Consider the following 20664-nt stretch of genomic DNA (forward strand, 5'->3'; position numbering starts at 1 on the left):
AGCTTGAAACAGGCTGATGATGCTGCCTGAGAGCGCTGCACGACGTCTCGCACCGTGGGAAGTCCTTAAAGCGACAGAATCACCTCAAAATCTCTCATCAGCTGTTAAAATTTTCACTGAAAACCAGCTTAATTTTTCGAACCATGTCCACTTCAATGTGTCTCACAGGTTTAGAAAAAATTTTGATCAAACAAAGCGCCAGTCTCTCAGCAACTTCTCAGACAAAGGAATTCCGACGAGGGGCTGGACGACTCCTCCCACAAGGAGTGCTCACAGGCGAATGACGTCACCGACAGGCGTGGAAAAACTCACGCATGCGCACGAGGGTTCATGCATGTCTGACGTAAAAACATATGAATGAAATCCATATAGTTTTTGAAAAAAATAAAAAGGACCTATACTTTACGGACAGCCCTCGTATATATATAAAATATATATATATAAATATATATAAAAGATGTCTGAAATTCAGTTTATGTTTATTAAATTCCACGTAGGTGAAATGTAGCAGACATGGATCATTGGTAATATTTGTTTTAGCAAGTTTTCAGGGTCTCATGGATGCAGTCTCTTATTAACGTGATTACACGCATAAAAATACATTTTAGTAGTACAGTGGAACCTTGATTTATGAGTTTAATTTGTTTTCCATGACCAAGCTTATAAGCCAATCTGCTCATATTTCAAACGAATTTCCCCCATTGAAAATAACTAAAATAATTTTAATCCATTCCAGCCTTGTAAAACATCCTCAAATCACTCTAAATTATGAAAAAATATTTTTTTATTAACAAACAGACATGTATATTTTACCTGTGCATAATAAAATATATAAAGTAAAAGAAAAAAGATTTATTAAGTGTTCTTACCTTCGAAACAGACGAATGCAGTTAACGGAGGCAGAGAAGGGAGGGACGGAGGTTTGAGCACACAGTAAACATAAACTAAACTTAAATGGTAGATCCTTAAAAGGATCATACAGACGTAACTTTAATTTGGACCCAGAAACAGATTTATCACGTGATGTATGTCAGAGCTTAACAACCCGATATGTTCTATCAATTAAAAAGTTGTCACAAACTAAATTTTATCATTTCAGGTGCTAAAATGTCCTATTAAGCATAAAAGTTATGTGAAAAATTGCAGAATTTGAGGATGACCTTGACCTTTATCAATGACTTTGACCTCTAATCACCAACATAACCATATAAATTGATTCTGCATACTAGAAAACATAGGAAAGCACATCTTATTTGCTGAAATAAGCAGAAAATTGACTGATTTACGAGAAATTTCAAATTTCCCACTCACCCAGATTTGGCCCTGAAAGTGCTCACCTATTAGTGCAGCAGATAACTGAAACAATTCTGCAAATGGTGATACAAGCATCAAATTTGGCACAAATACACCTTAGACATTACTGTTTTGAAAAAAAAAAAAAAAAGATTGGCCATTTGAATTTTCAATAGGCAGCCAGGTAGGGGTCAACTAAAGAATTACACAGGGGTCAAAATGAAAAGATGCCGTAATCATGCTGATAACTATATCACATTATTTGCTTGATCATAACGATTCCAAAAAGGTATAGTTTGGACTATCTATGACTGAATGTGTAAAAACAGCAAGAATGGTGACAAAGGTCAGTTTCAGTTTGTACAGGAGTCAAAAGTTAAAGTTGCCCCAATTTTGGTAAAAAGTGATGCAAGTTATTGGTTGAGCTAATAGGATGAATAAATGGAAAAGTTTTGACTGTGATGAATGCTTGGTCTCCAAAGTAAAGGTCAAACAAGGTCGATGCCCATTGGATTTTTTAACGTATGACATATGTTACCCTGTAACATGATAACTAAGCATGACAGATGGTGCAAACTATCTGCTATTAACGCAACCACAAATGTGCATCATTTTTAACCAAAATTGGAGCAACTTTAACTTTTAACCCCTGTACAAACTGAAACTGACCTTTGTCACCATTTTTGCTGTTTTTACCCCATACCTCTGTGGAATTTAGTCATAGATAGTCCAAACTATACCTTTTTGGAATCATTATGATCAGACAAATAATGTGGTATAGTTTTCTAATATGACTGGAGCATTTTAAAAGTTTTACCCCTGTGTAATTATTCAATTGACCCCTACCTGGCTGCCCATTGAAAATTCAGGTGGCTAATCGGCTATTTCAAAAGAATAATGTCTAAGAAGCATTTGCACTGAATTTGATGCTAGTATCACCATTTGCAGGATTCCGTGATAAATATTCTCTTATCTGCTGCACTATATAGGATTCAAAAAGTGTCAATTACAGAAATATAAGGAAATATGCCACAGAACAATTGGTGGTTTTTGAAGGTCATTGGTACCCCTTATGAGAAATCACACTCACTTTTTCTATCTACCTGTCGAGAGTTAAGAACCGATATGTCAAATTTGGCCATTTTTACTATATTTTAATGTAACGCAATCTGAGGCCATTTTGACATCAAATTTTGAAATGACCAAAATTCAAGTAAAATTTTGCCTGATGGAAAAACTCACTTTGCCATTCCTAATCAATCTACTTGAAGGGTATATGGTGAAAATTTCATCAAAATCGGAGTCGGTCATCCAGCCACCTGCATGATTTTCTCTGAGTCAGCTCATTAAAAATTGTGTTACTGCAAAATCAAAATTTTCACAGCTCACGTGGATATGCACAGATGTGTGTCGTCTGTAAACATCTGGGTAGCAACCAGTAGGCTTAATATTCTGCCTTCTCCCTCTGTTTCCCCTCACAAACAAAACGCATTGTCGCACCATTCAAGCAGCGGGTCTCTCTGCCAACCACTGGCAGTGTAGCTCGCAATAACATCTGTGTGTTTTCACGGTCCAGGTTCATTATGCAATCTGTGTACCACACGGGAATCAGTCACACCGCACAGCAAAGATAAGATTCTGCCTCTGCCTCACATTGCCATGTGGCACTCAAGCGCAAGCAACTGCTCCAGTTTTATGCCTTGAGGCTGAAATGATATTTTTAATTTTATCCTTCTCCTCTCTGTTGGTTATGGTCCCAACCCAGCAGTTATCACTTACTTTGATGAGCTATCTGCTTTCAGATGTCGTGTAGCTGGAGCTGACTGGTTGCATAAACATTCACCTTCCACTGTACATTTCAAAACTGTTTTCTGTTTACTGTGATGAACACAGCTGACGTTTTACAGGAATCTTTTTTTTTTTTTTTTTGTATCTAAATTTTTAGTATTTGTCAATTTTTATAGCTCTGATTTTTAACTAGAACCAACTGTAACTTGCTCTCAACCTGAAAAGTTGCAAAAGTTAGATTTTGTGCACAATTTTGAAGTGCATTCACAAATCCCTGTAAAATTTAAAATCTCATTTCAGCAGTGTGCCAAACCCAGCAGCATGGCTCATCAGTGTCAGTGATGGCAGTATTGTTTTGCCTTTTCCCCACATTTGTGCTGCTGAGATGGGAATGACCCTTTCAAACTGTTGATCACTTCAAATGGGTTAATTAAAGTTTGAGAGCTAAGACAAAAACACACACACACACACACACACACACACACACACACACACACACACACACACACACACACACACACACACACACACACACACACACACACACACACACTCACTCACTATGATGCCTTTTAAAATCAGACTTCCTCATGCTCATTTTGAATTTAGGACATTAAATAAGTGCGCAGATAACTTGCTTCAGATCAGACTGATACAAAGTATAATTTTGTGATCAAAGCTGACAAGATGGCAAAGTAATTTAAGTTTTGTTCATTTTTTTCACAATTTTATGATTATTAAACAACATTAAAGTCGAGTGATAAGAGCTGTAAAGGGATGTGATTGGCAGCTTCATGATCACCTCATTCTCTGGTGGGAGGGCTGAGCTTAAGCAAAGATGCTCGAGATAGACAGCAAATCAAGGCTACATTCAAGTATAATTAATAGTCCTTTTTCACATTCTGCATTTTTTCGAAAGGAAATCAGTACAAGTACTGAGATTATTGTGGCACATCTGAAATGAGGATTTAACTCCCATATAAGCTCTGAGGCCTACTATTGCAGCTGCTTATCTCCAGATTTCGTAGTGTGAAGCGGATGACAGTCTACAACTTCCTCTGGATGGAGCGCCAGTGTATAGCCGGTTACTTCTCCAGCCAATGCTGGTACCCATTTGTAGCTGGGTGGACTGGGACGCTGTAGATGAAGTATCTTTCCAAGGACACAAAGAGGTAGTGTGAACACAGGCTGATATATTTGTAGACCATGGAACATTGCAGACTCAAAAACCCAAAGTGTTTGTAGTGTGCCCCAGTGTGTGAGATCCAACCAGAAACAGTTCTAACTTTTGTTCCATCCATTTACCACAAAGAACATAGAGGTTGTCCCTGGTTTATTCATGCAGAATAGTTTTACCACACCACAAGAAAATGAGTGTGTACTTGTATGAAAGTGCTAATAAACACCTGACAGTCCCCCTTAGCCTGGTCAGTGTGTGGCTCCTAAAAGCACCCAATGCAAATTAATTATTTGCATTGGGAAAATTAATTTATACAGATTAATTATTTCAAAATAATTTAATGTGATTTTCTGATTTTCTTTTTTTTTTTTAGATTCTGTCACTCACAGTTGAAGTGTACCTACGATAAAAAATACAGACCTCTCCATTCTTTGTAGCTGGGAAAACTTGCAAAATCGACAGTGAATCAAATACTTATTTGCAGCAATGTATTGTAGCAAATTAACACATGAATTTGGGGCACCACCTTGGATGGAATGATTTTATAACCGCGTTATAATATCAATATTTTTTAGAATCAGTCAACAGGAAATATTAAATGAGTCTCTTTTCTTTCAATCAGAAGTTCTACAGGTCAAGATCTGACACCTCTGTTCAAACATATAAACCACAGACAACCACACATGTTTAAATATTTAACTCAGTCAGTGGTTAAACCGAACAATACATATCACAGTAATACAATTTTATGACAATAAAGTTCAATGGACAATTATTATATGACGGGTGTGTAATATGAACTACTTGTAGTTGCAGGAATTTAAGAGTTAATTACATAGTCTGCAGGCGATTTATTTTGGTGTGTGTTAATGTGAGATATTACTGATGACAGGGTATAGAATTAAATAAAATCATTCTAGCCAGATTCTGACAAAACCGACTGCTTACTTTGCCAATGTGCAGGGTGTTTCTGAGGTCAGGTGTTGGCAGTCACCTGCTTCCAAAGTTGATGATCTGTCTGTCTCAGCAGCTCACTTGCTTGACCCTGACAGATGGAGTTCAACATAAAAACAGTATTTTAATTTGTAAAGTCCCCAAAAGGAAGTAATGTTCACCAGCAAACGTTAGCTTTACAAAAAGTTGAGGTTAAAGAACACTTGAAAGAAAGAAAAGTAATTTCTTGTTGCGTGCACAGGCAAAGAAATACAAATCCACAAACACATGGTCAGATAAATAAAGGACAATAAAACAAGATGGCAAAAAGGCGAAGCATCCCCAAAAGCAGTAGGGAGAAAACATTCACTTTTAAAGAGACGTTCACACAAGAGTCTTTAACTCCGCCATCAAGAATTCTGGGTAGCGTAGTCTTTGACTGTGTTTAGTTGTGTTTAGTTAGTGACAATAAATCCATCCATCCATCCATCTTCTACCGCTCAGTCCAATTAAAGGTCGCGGGGGGCTGGAGCCTATCCCAGTAGTCATAGAGCACGAGGCGGGGTACACCCAGGACAGGACGCCAGTCTGTCACAGGGCCACAAATAGACAAACAAACACAGACACACCCACACACACACCTACGGACAATTTTCTTTTAAAGATTCCAATCCACCTAACCCGCATGTCTTTGGATGTGGGAGGAAACCGGAGCACCCGGAGGAAACCCACGCAAACACGGGGAGAACATGCAAACTCCACACAGAAAGGCCACGGGAATTGAACCTACAACCTTCTCGCTGTGAGGCAACAGTGCTAACCACTAAGCCACCGTGCTGCCCGTGACAATAAATCATTTGTACCAATTTTAAATTCCCACTTGAAACCAACCATGTCCCGTATTAACAGAGTCTTGTAAAATAAGTACTTTTGAAACCTACACTATGACCATAATATGAAAACAAGAAAAACACTAGACTTCCTAACTTCTACAGTCAATATAAAACCCAACGATAATGTAGATTAAAATTCCATGCTTGGGATTACACAATGAAAAAAGAAAAGTTTGCTTTTTTTTATTTTTTTCAACAACAAACAAGTAAAAGACCAAGTACCTTGGATTTTTTTTAATTGTTGTCGTTGTTGTTAAGAATTTGGACCAAGCGATTTGTCCACCTGGGGTTGTTCCATGTCTCTGAGCTTTGTAATGTTAATGTGAGCATAAAACTTGAGTTTGATCATTCTGTGTTCCATTTTGGCCGGAGATACTGTATTGTGGTCTCCAAGTTATTGAGCAGTTTATTTTGTGAAGAATTATGTAGAATTCTGTCACTTAAACAGAGTTTTGGGACTGAGGGCAAAAGTTGTTCATTGCATACAGGCTTTGGTCACTGAGGTTGTTGCCTGCCAAAATGGGGGAAGAGGGGGTGCTTTGCAGCAGATGGCTAATAAGGGAGATAAGAAGAATCAAACTCTCCACAAACAATGCTCTTAGAAGGTCAGAAATTTGGTTAGGTTGTAGGTTTTACAGATGTCATCCTCTGTTGGGCGCAGAAAAACAACATCTTTGTTGGCATTTTGACATTCAGCAGACCTTGGGAGAAAGGTGAATGTCCTTTGAACAAGGGTATATGGTCTTTGGCTTCATGCAAACTCAGGAAAGCTTATACCCCAGTCACACATAGCTGGAATCACGCAGAATGACGTCAGAGTTATGAGTCGGCACACATATGAAAAGTGTTGGATTTCAGTTCCACAATGTTCTGACAGCCTTCTGCGGAAGTCCACACAGTTGGTCAAAATTGGCTGGTGGCCCCGAGTGTAAAGCACATGTTCATAACTCTCCGGGTGCCATCGAGATGGGACACCTATGCGACGGTGGTCCAGGAGCAGTCTGAGGATCATCAATTTGCATATTCTGATGGTGGCAAAACAGCATCTGAAATGATTTGAGTGCATACAAGGGAACCTCGAGATGGTATCTGCATGTGCCACGTATTACAATTTCCACCTCCAATGTCGCTCAATCACCCCCGCATAGGAACTGTTGATATGTGTGTGGCACACAGCCATCCATGTGCAGGGGATGTGAACACTGCAAACAAAACACAAGCACTGCGTCCACTGCAGGTCAGTGTGTCGCACTGCGCATGCAGCACGCACATCTGAACAGGCTGACATGTCCACAAAGTGTGTTTTCATTAGCCAAGTTCCGACAGCAAAAGCGTCATTGGCTCTGAAATTATATCTGATATAAAGTGGCTTCCAGCAGTAACGAGCGAGACGCATTGGCATGACGCATGGCAGGGACCACATCTGTGCAAGTGTCACATACAAGGTTACATGACACATCTGGGGTGGGCACACAACAAGCATCCAAACAACAAACACATAATCGTTGTGCAGTGCACAACGGCTATCATAGCACTGTGTGAGGAATGGGCAAATTGATGCCCTGCAGCTGTAGGCTGGCGCCACTATATACTAATGTGCACTTAAGAAATGTAATGAGAGAACAACCTCCCCGCCCCCGGAGCGCAAACGATACGTTGATTGTTGATATGTATGTGGCACGCAGCCATCCATGTGCAGGTGATGTGAACAAAATGCGAGCAAACTGAAAGCACGTGTCCACTCCGTGGTACAATGTCAATGTGTGGCACAGTGCATGGTGCGGCAGATGTGGACAGGCTGTTATATCCATAATAGACCTTACAGTATAGATAATATTGCTCCCCATGGGTGACATAGATAATGTGAAATATTGTGCCCATCAGATCTACGATGCAACGGCGACTGGCGGGCAGGTGTGCACACTGTCACATATCACATCAGAGGCTTAGAGCTGAATGGATCTCACTGCTGTAATAAACAAATTGTTAAATTATTGATCACATTTAACTCTGGTGGACATGTGACGTGGACCTGTTTCGCCATGACAACATATGAAATATGACTCTCACCTCCAGGAGCATTTCGCAGTGCACGAGGTCAAGAGCTAAGGCCACACAGGCTGTGGTGGAATGCTGGAAACAACAACGTTGTAAATAAATCCCATGTGATAATCCAACCAGAAAAATGAAATGGACTGCATTTATATAGCGCTTTTCCATCTGCATCAGACATTCAAAGCGCTTTACAATTATGCCTCACATTCACCACGATGTCAGGGTGCTGCCATGCAAGGTGCCTACTACACACCGGGAGCAATAGGGGATTAAAGGCCTTGCCCAAGGGCCCTTAGTGATTTTCCAGTCAGGTGGGGATTTGAACCCATGATCTTCTGGACTCAAGCCCAACACCTTAACCACTAGACCATCACCTCCCCTAACCATGAAGAGTTGCATTGTGTGTGGGGGGGGGATTAAAGTTTGCTCAAAAGGCTGTATCTGATTAATATCATAGGAAAGCTCACTGCAAACCTTTAAGCAAAGGGCTGCTGCATGCATGTGCGCACGCACACAGCAAAGTTTAGGTGGTTGTAAAACTGTCCAGTGACAGCTAAGCACATGCACACATGTGCACCAAGGGCACACATGTAGCGGCTTATTATGAAAACACAGACACACACACTGAGCGGTTATTTCCTCATGTCAGCATACACACGCAGGTCAGTGAGCCTGGGAAAAAAAAGGACGAGCGAAGGAGTAATTGAATGGTAGTGGGTGACCACATGGATGGACACATATGGCGTGAGTCCGGTCCATATGTTGGTTGTTGTTTGATGTCCAGTACAGGTCCTGTGCAAAGGGAGGAACACAGCGCTCCGGTCCCGTGTTTGCCATCAGACATTTGGAGATCAGGCAGTCTGCAGTGCCTTTTATGGCCATCTGACAGCAGTCTGTGTCGTCTACATACGTTTTGGATGTGATCTGATAGGTGTGGATGAGGCAGTCTGTCTGCATTCCGACACTGCTGGCCACGCCTCTTTTCCTCCTGACTGCGTTGGATTATGGCAATATTTGCTGTGTTGGGCGTTTGCTCTGACACATTCTTGCTATGTGTGATGGGGGCTTTAAAGTCGATCACAGGATTCTCACTACAATATCTAGGACTAATTTGTACTTCATCTTGATGCATGTGATTCATCAATCTTTACAATGTCTCCAATGTTGTACTTTGGTTGTGTTGAATGAGAGATTGTTAAAAAAAAAAAAGTTAATGCTATCCATTTTTACGGTGTCAATAAAGCATAGTGCTGCAAAAAGCAGAAATGTTTTTTTTACCCATCATATGTGTTTTTCTGGTTTTTGAAAAGGTCTATCCAATGCATCCTGAGTACGCATAAGCGCTATGACAGAATTATCTACTTTTTTCCTTAGATAATCTCTTATTGAAGGTCCCTTTTAAATTTACACATTTATTATTTTTTTTATCCTGTTTTGCCTCATTTGTGAGGCATTTATGCTAATTTTGTAATGGCACACTGCGCATTTTGGAATATTCCCTGTGACACAGGCAACCAGCAGTAGAGGCTCATAGAGACACACGAAGTGAATGACTCTGACCACACCGTGCTAGTGTGGGAGCATTAAGGAAGATTACAGTTGTTCTGCAGCCGCTGAACATATGCATTTATGGTTTGTAATGCCAGAGACAATACACTAAAACAGATGAAATCTTGGCTCAAATCTCCCATGTGCCTTCTGGCAAACTGTAGCTGAGATTTCATGTATTCTTCTTAACAGGAACTGTTCTGTTCCATTTAGGAATTACAACCACTTGTATATAGTGCATCCAGAAACTAGATTTCATGTATTCTTCTTAACAGGAACTGTTCTGTTCCATTTAGGAATTACAACCACTCGTATATAGTGCATCCACAAACTATTCAAAGTGCTTCACTTTTTCCACATTGTGTTGTTACAGCCTTAAACCCTAAGCCCCTTTCACATTGGCGTATTCGTAGAGCTGTGTATTGCAGCGTTGTGTTTCATTTAAATACGCCCAAAATGCGTGTGTACTCAGCCTTTTTCCGTGTTCGTAGATCTGCTTGCAGCTGCTTGTGTTCACTTTTTAATGTGTGCACACAGTCGTGTGTAGCTCTTGCCACTATTTAAACCCAGTACACTCCTGCTGGCTGTGCAGAACACAACACTGCACTTGGAAAACAGTGGACTGTATCGTGAGGTTTTTTACAGTTGCATTACTGCCACGATCAGGGAGTTTGATGAGTGCACCGACATGCAGCGAGTGCACTTTTATTTTAAAGTCACAGGTCTGATCAGAGAGACACAGAGAGAGAGAGAGGGAGAGAGTGAGGGAGAGCGCGCACACCACAGCATCCAGAGATGTGTGCAGATGGTGTACCAGTGTTGCCAAGTCCTCAGTAAGAAAAATAGCTATTGGCTGTCCTAAAAGTCGTCAGAAGTCACTAAATGATGTCATCATCTAATTTGGATATTATTTACATAGTATGATGTCATCACAGATGCTGTAGAAAAAAAACAAATTGTGGGAGACCTGCTGCTGCTCGGTGAGAACAGAGACACCGGAAAAGTCTCCAGTGACACCAGGAAAAGTAGCTCGATTTGTCGCTAGTCGCTTTTGAGAAAACAATTCGTCAAGAGGGTTTGGAAAGTCACCAGATTTAGCGAGAATGTCACCAAGAGGAAAAATTGTAAAACGCATGTCACTGTCCAAATATTTGTGAACCTGATTGTCGTATGCTCAGTGGCCTGAAGGAGCTCAAATAACTGTCAGAATGCCTCCAGTTAAAGGCAATAACATTATCATATGTTGTGCATTTAATAATGATGTGAGGTTTGAAGAAAAAGGAGGGAAAAAAGAAAATGTGGGCCTACATCAGAAACATTCCACTGAAACAGCTGAAAGCTTCGATGGAGTAACTGAATCTAGACATAGGAAATCAATTCTATAAAGTTCTTTGAAGCCCTTCCTGCTAATATGGCTGAAAAGATGAAACAAATAAAAAAGGATTAAAATCCTTCAGCCAAGGAGAAGGGAAAGCGGAGACCTTTGTACTTGTTTTAGCTTTAGCATTTCCTCAGTCACACAGTCACTCAAAGGCATCAAGTCGACAAACAGATGCCACCTAAGGATGACTTACTGGACTACAACAAACAGCCCTCATGTAACCAGCACTGCTCAATGTTGGAGAGACTTTTCTGAAATGAACAATTTCCTCACACCTTTACAGACACAGGACAAAAAAAAAAAAAAAAATCTAAAATATGCCTGCCTTCATGATATTTATTCTTGTTCAGCAGAATCTAATGCATGAAATCCAGCTGAATGTGTGAATAAATGGATTCTAAAATGAAGCTCTGCTGATTTTATAAAATGCAAGACAAATGTAATTGTAAAGCCTGATGTGTTAGGTTTTGGTAAGTTACAAATTTACTTTTCATCCTTATTGTTTCCTTTGAGAATTGATTGAAAACTCTATGGTTCCAAGGATGCCTCTCTATCCTTTCGAACCTCTAGGCCACCACCACTTAGTGACAGTACATTATTTTTATTATTATTGTTATTATTATTATCATGGTGGCATAGTGGTTACCACAGATACCCGAGAAGATCATGGGATCACTTCCGACCTGAGGCCATGAGTTTTCATGTTCTCCCTGTGTGTGTATTCCCTGTGGGAGCTCCAACTTCCTCTCACATCCAAAGTCATGCAGGTTAGGTGAACTGGACACTTTAAATTGACCGTAGGTGTGTGTGTGCAGGTGTGAATGTGTTTGTCTATAAGTGACCTTTTGACAGACTGGCATCCTATCCAGGATCCACTCTACCTTGCTCCCTATGATTGCTTCGATAGGATCCAGCCACCCACCTGTGACCCTTAATTGGTAAGAGGGTATAGAAAATGGATAGATGTATTATTATTATTATTATTATTATTATTATTTTATTATTATTATCTGCCACATCAACTCTGAAGTCTGTAGGTTTCTCCCAGTACATATAGTCTTTTCACTATTTTGTTCCAATTCAAATTCCAAGGTCTCAATCCCAAGTCAAAATGACTTGGGATTTACTGTGTTAAGATGTGAGTGACTTGCACCACAAGTCCCAGTTTACACACACACATATACTCATCTTCAACCATCCAAGATCAGGCTGGAGCCTATCCCAGCAGTCATAGGGCATGAGGTGGGGTACACCATGGACAGGAATCCAGTCTGTCAAAGGGCCACATATAGACAGACAAACACATCCACACTCACACCTATGGACCATTTAAAGTTAACCCACACAAACACAAGCAGACCATGGAAACTCCACACAGAAAGGCCACTGGTAGAAATCGATCCCTTGACTTTCTCACTGTGAGGCAACAGTGCTAACCACTAAGCCACTGTGCTGCCTCCCAGTTTACAATATTTCCAAATGTATGTGATAAAGTGACTTTAGACTTGATTTGCAATTTGCATTATCAAGATATGAAACTGACTTGTATCAGAAGTGTCATTTTAGGTTCCATGTCATATCCCAGTGCATGAAAACCTGGTTACTTGGGACTTGATAGAAACTTACAATGCAAGTAACGTAAAGTCTTGATATTAGAAATCACAAGTCAAGTTTGAAGCCATCTCTAAGTTCGGCAGTCAAGCTGAGCTGAAACTTGCAAATTTTGACACAACAAATCCAAGTTCAAGTTATCTCCCAGTGCATGACAGAAAAGCTGACTTATAATTTGCATTGAATTGCAGTAATAAATCTTGATACTGCAAATCACAACACAAGTCCAAATTCATCTCTCAATACACACTAGAATTCAATACATAGATTACATATAGAATACATTACATTCAATATGACTTAACCCATTTATGCCCAGATTTTTGTTTTATAAGTGGAAAAAGTTGCATTAGTACCTTTGAGATTTTTTATTGTGAGTAGAAAATGACAGTGATACACTTCGGCAACATTTGTTGCCAGTGGGGCAAAACGGGTTTATTGGACAGTGTTGAGGCACGTGCCTTTGATCTGTCAACATCAACATCCTAATTCCTGAATACAGGTATGCTAAATAGATGTTTGATAAACTGTATGACATTTGAAGGACATTTGAAATTGTTAGTAAAATGCCACTAAAGCTGCTGCAGCCAGATTTCCATGGTAGATGGAACAAGAGAGCGCCTCCAACAAGATGTGATCAGTTTTGTGCTCACAACCTGCATCTAAGACAAGCCTACAAAGGACTATCAGCTTTCTGGTAGGTTTTTGTATAAATATCAGATTTAAAATGGTATTTCTGGGGCTTTATTTGTACATTTTATGGCCCTGAGGATGTATGGAATATAGCTGGAAATTATTTTGAGCCAGAATGGCTTCTTAATGTCTATGCACTACAACTCATCTATCCAGCAACACTGATGCCAAAGCAGGACTGATGGAGAACATAGTCAAGGTCTTAGCTCCCTTAGAAGAGCTGACGGTGACTGCCAGTGAGCAGAGGGTACTGCAGCAGACGGGAGTCTAAAATTGTACCTTTACTAAAGGATGGAAAATTAGGCTTCACTGTCTATGACTGTAGACCAATTCATATTCTCCCTGTTTTAAGTAAAATATTTGAAAAGTTACTGTTTGATCAAATGTTACAATATTTTGTGACAAATAATCTGCTTACAAATTCGCAACATGCCTGCAGACCTGGTCATTCAACTAGTACTGCATTAGTGCACATGGTGGATCAGTGGTTAACAGACATGGATGATAGAAAACTAGTGGGTGCCATACTTCTAGACTTTACAGCTGCGTATGATGTAAGTGACCATGAAATCCTGTTGTTAAAGCTAAAATATTATGGGCTCTCACCGATGTCTCTCTCACTAATAAGAAGTTACCTTACTGACAGAACTCAGTATTTTTTAATGGAAGCTTTTCTGATCACAAACACTTATCATGTGGTATTCCGCAGGGTAGCTGTCTGGGTCCACTCTTATTTTCAGTTTTTGTAAATTATCTGCCTAATGATGTTATGACTGCGGATGTAGTATTATATGCGGATGATGCAACTTTGTTCTGTGCATCTCATTCAATCACTAATCTTGGCCAAAATTTACAAACTCAACTCAATGTCATTATTAATTGGGTTAAGGAGAATAAATTGGTTCTAAATATTTCTAAAACTAAATGCATTGTTTTCAGTACTAAATATATTTTAAATGGACCTTGTGACTTAAAGCTGACCATCGATCTAACTACGATAGAGCAAGTGTCCAAGACTAAACCTTTGCGGGTTAAATTAGAAAATCAGCTCTTATGGTCTGATCAGATCAATCATATTGTGTCCAGGATGGGCAGAGGTGTCGCTTTGGCTTGAAGGTGTGCACCATACTGTCCACCCTTGGTCATGAAAACAGTGGTTCAGTCCCTGGTTTTGTCACATCTGGAGTACTGCTCAGTCATTTGGTCTAGTGCTAGACAGGGGCAACTGAAAAAATGGCAGCTTGTGCAGAATAGAGCTGCCAGGGTAGCCCTTGGTTGTTTTTATAGAACGTGTGAGAATGAGATGCACACCACCTTAGGGTGGTTAAAGGTACGGGATAAGTTAAATATAAAGTTACTATGTCATATGCACACTGCTATATTTAAAGGGTATCCAACTTTCTTTGTAGATAAATTGGTGTACAGTGGCTACTGACATCAGCATGTTACTCGGCAGGTTAGCTTTGGTCATTTAATCGTACCTTTCTCAAAGTCCAACTGTATGAGGAGAACAGTGTTATTTAGATCCTCAGAAGCATGGAACCATTTGTCTGGGGGCATACGGCAAATAAACTGTAGATATTATTTTAAAAAGATTATAAAAAAAATTGTATGAATAAACTAAAAAAAGCATAGACTTTGGACAGTTTAATGTGAAGGATCATGAATTGAATTTGTTAACTGTATGGATTATTTATTGTTGAAATGTAACTGTATTGTGATTTTAAGTTTCTGGACCCTAGGAAGACTAGCAACCACTTTATGGAAGCTAATGGGGTTCCAAATAAATAAATAAATAAACACAATGTCAAGTTGGTTCAGAGAATTAAAGCACTGAAACAATGAAATCAACTCCTTTAGCTGGTGGACAGAATTCAGCCAGTGCACATTCAAAAAATGTAATTTGAAAATACTGATAAAAGTCACAATACTTCATAAAATAGTGAGCGTGACCAGGTTCATAACAACTTCAATCATTCTGAAGGCTAGCCAACAGGTTTTTTGTTTTTAGATTGACAAAACCAAATTCAGAAAGGATGTTGTTGACAAACTCCTGTATAGAAATTGTTGTGCATAGAGAAGGTCAGGTGTGGTTATCAGCATAATATTAACAATTGCCAAAGGTAAGTGTCGAGCTCTTAAAGGCAATGACAGAGAATACTCTGATTGCTGTAATTCATGTTACATTCTAAAACACAGCCATGATTTATTTAGAGAATACCATCTGTTTGCACCCTGCACTTCACTTCACAGATTTTGCACCTTGTAAATGGCAAAACTCTTCAAATTTATGCTCTATGAGATTCAGAACATACATGATATGTACAGTAGATTGTCAAGACATAATCTTTTATTGAGTTGTACATCTGCTTAGAATCACAACCTCTCAAGATATCTACAGCTGGGTGTTGACCATTTCACACTAAACTGACCAAAAACGTCAAGAAACTATCTTTCTCAGAGCACAATAACAGTTGATCTCGACCTGCATGATTATTGTTGAGCTGATTATAACCACATTAGCATGTGCTTGGTGGACATGGTTGAAGGTGTTATTAATGGTCTACTAAACAATAGTAAAGCAGCTAACAACTGTTTTCTATGTAATCAATCAATCAATCAATCAATCAACATTTATTTATAAAGCGCTTTACAGCACCGACTGGTGTCCAAAGTGCTTAACATTAAAAACACAAATTTACAAAAAATAAAACACATATAAAATAAAATTTTAAAACAACACATAAAAAAGAACATAAAAATAACAGAACATGTCACCTCCCCACTAAGTGTTAAAAGCCAGTTTAAATAAATAAGTCTTTAACTTAGATTTAAAAAGTGCTAGGTCAGGAATAGTACGTAACTCAAGAGGTGGCTCATTCCACAGTCTCGGGCCAGCTACCACGAAAGCATGATCACCCCAGCATTTATATCTTGACCTTGGAACATCTAAGTAAAGGTGGCCAGACGCACTTAATGTCCTACTGTAGGTGCGCAAAGTTAAAATTTCAGACAAGTAGGGAGGTGCAAGGCCATAAATAGCTTTAAAAACAAACATTAAAATTTTAAAATCAATTCTAAAATGAACTGGAAGCCAGTGGAGTGAGTACAGGACGGGCGTAATATGCTCACGTCTAAAAGTGTTTGTCAAAAGTGTAAGAATGTATAGATTTTACCACATAGAGAGCTGACCTGTTAAGAGGCTCCAACTACCAATTATTCTGATTAGTGTTGATGAGGGGAACAGACAGAAATGAAGAGTAGTGCCCCCCCAAAAAAGGCAAGGAGGTAAGCTTTGTTTATACACCCCTAATACCAATGAAGTTGGGACATTGTGTAACATGTAAATAAAAACAGAATACAATGTTATGCAAATCCTCTTCAACCTATATTCAATTGAATATACCACAAAGACAAGATATTTAATGTTCAAACTGGTAAACTTTATTGTTTTTGTGCAAATATTTGCTAATTTTGAAGTGGATGCCTGCAACACGTTCAGTGGTGGGCACAGTTCCGATAATCTGATAATTATCGAAGATAATGTTTTCATTATCAGATTATCTTTTTAGATAACTTTAAAACCATTATCGGACTAATTATCTTGTGATAAATTTTTGTCCCACAATTTTTAGACCGATAACGTGGTAAATAAAGCTGAACAGCTACAAATATTTATAAAATTTAAAATCAGTTGAGCACCTACCTGTTAAATGTGTCATAGCAGATGTGCAGTTCTACCCTCTGCAAAACAGAGAAGAGCTGCATCTAGAAGAAACTGCTCTATCCTCTGCAGGCAAAGGAGAACTGGTCCCTCCCCCCCCCCCCCCCAAAAAAAAATCATTTCTTTTAACCCCATACTAACACGAGGGCAAAATCACCCAAGTCATCCAGAGGCATACATTTTTAACTATGGTTCAACTTTTAACCAAACTAATTTCGGACAAGTTATTTAAATTAATGTCATGCCTGAAGTTTTGTAAAGTGAAAATATCAGATATATGTTTTAGTTTTAAAGTAAGTAAGTCCTTTCGGCTGCTCCCTTGTTTGCACTCGGGGTCGCCACAGCAAATCCAAGGTAGATCTGCATGTTGAATTAGCACAGATTTTACGCCGAATGCCCTTCCCGACGCAACTCCACATAACATGTTTTAGTTTTAAAGTAATGTGCTAATTTTTAAGGTTTTAGTGTGGATATATGCTGTGCCCAGCAGTGCATTATGGGTAGGATAGGGTAATCTCAGTACGTTCACGACATTAGAAATGTATTTGAAACACTCTGATCAGGCTCTACAGACAACAGCATTAAACTCTAGTGCCTAAAACTCTTGTGAATATATTCTCTGGGTTTATAGACGTTGTTACTGTGTCTGCATTTATTAAATTCCACGCATCTTAAATGTAGCACAAACAGATTATCTGGAATTTTGTTTTGGCAAGTTTTCAAGGTCTCTACTGCCATCTACTGGCCAGTAGTGTTCATGGCAGTACTGGCCCTGAAGCTGGGCTAATATATTTTCAATCACTCTACTGGGCGACAGAACCGCACGGTGTAAAAGTTCAGAGCGCACGATTTATGTTCTCACACACATTGGGCCTCATGTATCAAAGTTGTGCACTTGTGGCATAAATTTACGGTGTAAATTTGAAGTACACCAAAGTTATTTTATTGTAACAAACGAATGGAGAAGATAAAACCTGACTGCAGCATGGGCAAAGGGAATGACAACACTACAGTTGTAATTATCAATTTCATAGTCTAAAACGATCACACCACATAAAGTTAAGCTCAGCGCTGCTCTGGTTCCAGGCTCAAAGTCTGGAGAAAAAGGCAAGCAGCACTTTCTTTGCAGTCAGCGCTGTGGCCACGGATAGTGCTCGATAGACAAAAGCGGGATTTGTATTGATTATTATGTAGTATAATCAGGAAAGTGTTATTTATGTAAGATATGCATTGATTTGTATAATGGCACTGTTTATCATGTTGATCATATTCATTTTTATGTGGATTCCAGAGCTGGTTCATTTTGGCGTATAATTTACACCACCTCTCGTCCTGGTGTATATTTTCAGCGCAGCGTACGCCAACGACCACATTGATAAATGCCAAGTAGCGCAGCCATTTTGGCGTACACCCCATATACGCTCAAATATCGCCATACGCAACGTTGATACATGAGGCCCATTGTACGTTCAAAAACCACATGTCGGACTCGTGTTTCCAGAAGCAAAATGTAAACAGAAGCTTTTTTTTCAAACTTAATTTACAAAAACTCTCGAAGAGAGTATGGAACCCGGTAGATGTCACTTAAAGTGATTTTTTTTTCTGGCCATGATAATTTGTGCACGTTTTCCTTTAATTGAGGGTACGAATTAATAAAACATGCTCTCAAATTAATAAAACGTGCACACATTTTCCTGGAACTGAGCCCTCAAATTAATAAAACTTGCGCACGGTTTCCTTTCATTCAAAATGAACTTCATAATATGAGCTAAACTGTCATCCTCACAATGGGGAGATGCTTCACCCTCAGCATCCTTTTTAATGTGCTTAATCTCCAGATGATGCCATGCTGGGCAGCTGGAGCTGTATGTCCTTGTGCGCCCAAACCATGATGATACACTCTGAACAGATCCATTTCTAATGGGGAAATGTATTACACTGTCTCCTGGTTTGTTGGCTAATAGCCAACCTTTATGTGTCAAGACAATATTGAGTGCACGTTTTACAAATTGTGGCCACGTTTAAGTAGATCGTGCCCTTGTTTTACTCAAATGATGCTTAAAATGAGCGCACAATGTAATAAAACGTGTGCACAATATAATAAAACGTGCGCACAACATCATAAAATGTGTGCATAATATAATAAAACGTGCGCACAATATAATAAAATGAGTGCACATTCTGTCCACATGCAAAACCTTTTGCAATGACACTTCCAGGGCTCCGTAAAAATGCCTGTTTTTACAAATAAAAAAATGGAATATTTTACAAAAGCACATTTATCTGTAAACACCAACACACGACACACGTCACATTAACGTGTTGGTTTACATAATGAATGACTCAACCAATCAGTGTTTAGCAAAGGCACATTTTACCCAGAACCCTTTGCGATCTGTCTGTGTCTGTTACAAAACTTCAGAATTAGTGCATTATTCAACATTAAAAGATATATGTTATATTTTAACTTTGTACAAATGACAGAACTGACATTAATGGAGTTATTCTATCAGTATTCATTTTATTTATACACAAAACCATAACACAGCATTGCTTTATTTTCCAAGACCTCCGCCTGACCGGAGCGTTGTGATTGGGTAGAGAGGGCTGAGCTTTGTGGCTCTTTTCAGCTTGTTTCTGTGCTGGAAACCATGTAGTAAACAAGAGCTTCCAGCAGGGGGCAAGATGTTCAAAGACAGAAGTGCGGGCTCATTGTTTGGGTCTGTTGTCGCTTTTGATGCTACCAGAAGTGATTGTGGTGTTAAAACTCAAATTCAGTTCGTTAGTAGTTGCAAATGTACCTGAGACAATACTGGAATTTATCGGTTATTGGTTATCTGTAATTTTACATTTACATTTTTGTGTGTTTTATCATTTTATCTTTATCAAAGATAACTTTTCAGTTATCTGATTATCTGTTATCGAAGTTAATGTTTTGGTTATCTGTGCCCACCACTGAACACATTTCAAAAAACCTGGGGCAGTGGTATGTTTACCACTGCGTTACATCACCTTTCCTTCTCACAACACTCAATAAGCATTTAGAACTGAGGACACTTATTGTGAGTGTCATGATTGGGTATAAAAGGAGCATCCCCAAAAGGCTCAGCCATTCACAAGCAAAGATGGGGCGAGGATCACCACTTTGTGAAAACTGAATGAAAAAATAGTCCAACAGTTTAAGAATGTTTCTCAACATTCAATTGCAAAGAATTTAGGAATTCCATCATCTACAGTCCATAATATAATCAGAAGATTCAGAGAATCTGGAGAACTTTATACACGTAAGTTGCAAGGCTGAAAACCAACATTGAATGCCCGTGACCTTCAATCCCTCAGGTGACACTGCATTAAAAAACTGACATCATTGTGTAAAGGATCTTACCGCTTGCGCTCAGGAACATTTCAGAAAACCATTGTCAGTTAACACAGTTCATTGCAACATCTACAAGTGCAAGTTAAAACTCTACCATGCAAAGCGAAAGCCACACATCAACAACATCCAGAAACACTGCCACCTTCTCTGGGTCTGAGCTCATTTGAAATGGACAGATGCAAAGTGGAA

The sequence above is a fragment of the Thalassophryne amazonica genome, chromosome 14 (assembly GCF_902500255.1).
Source record: "Thalassophryne amazonica chromosome 14, fThaAma1.1, whole genome shotgun sequence".
Taxonomy (NCBI): domain Eukaryota; kingdom Metazoa; phylum Chordata; class Actinopteri; order Batrachoidiformes; family Batrachoididae; genus Thalassophryne; species Thalassophryne amazonica.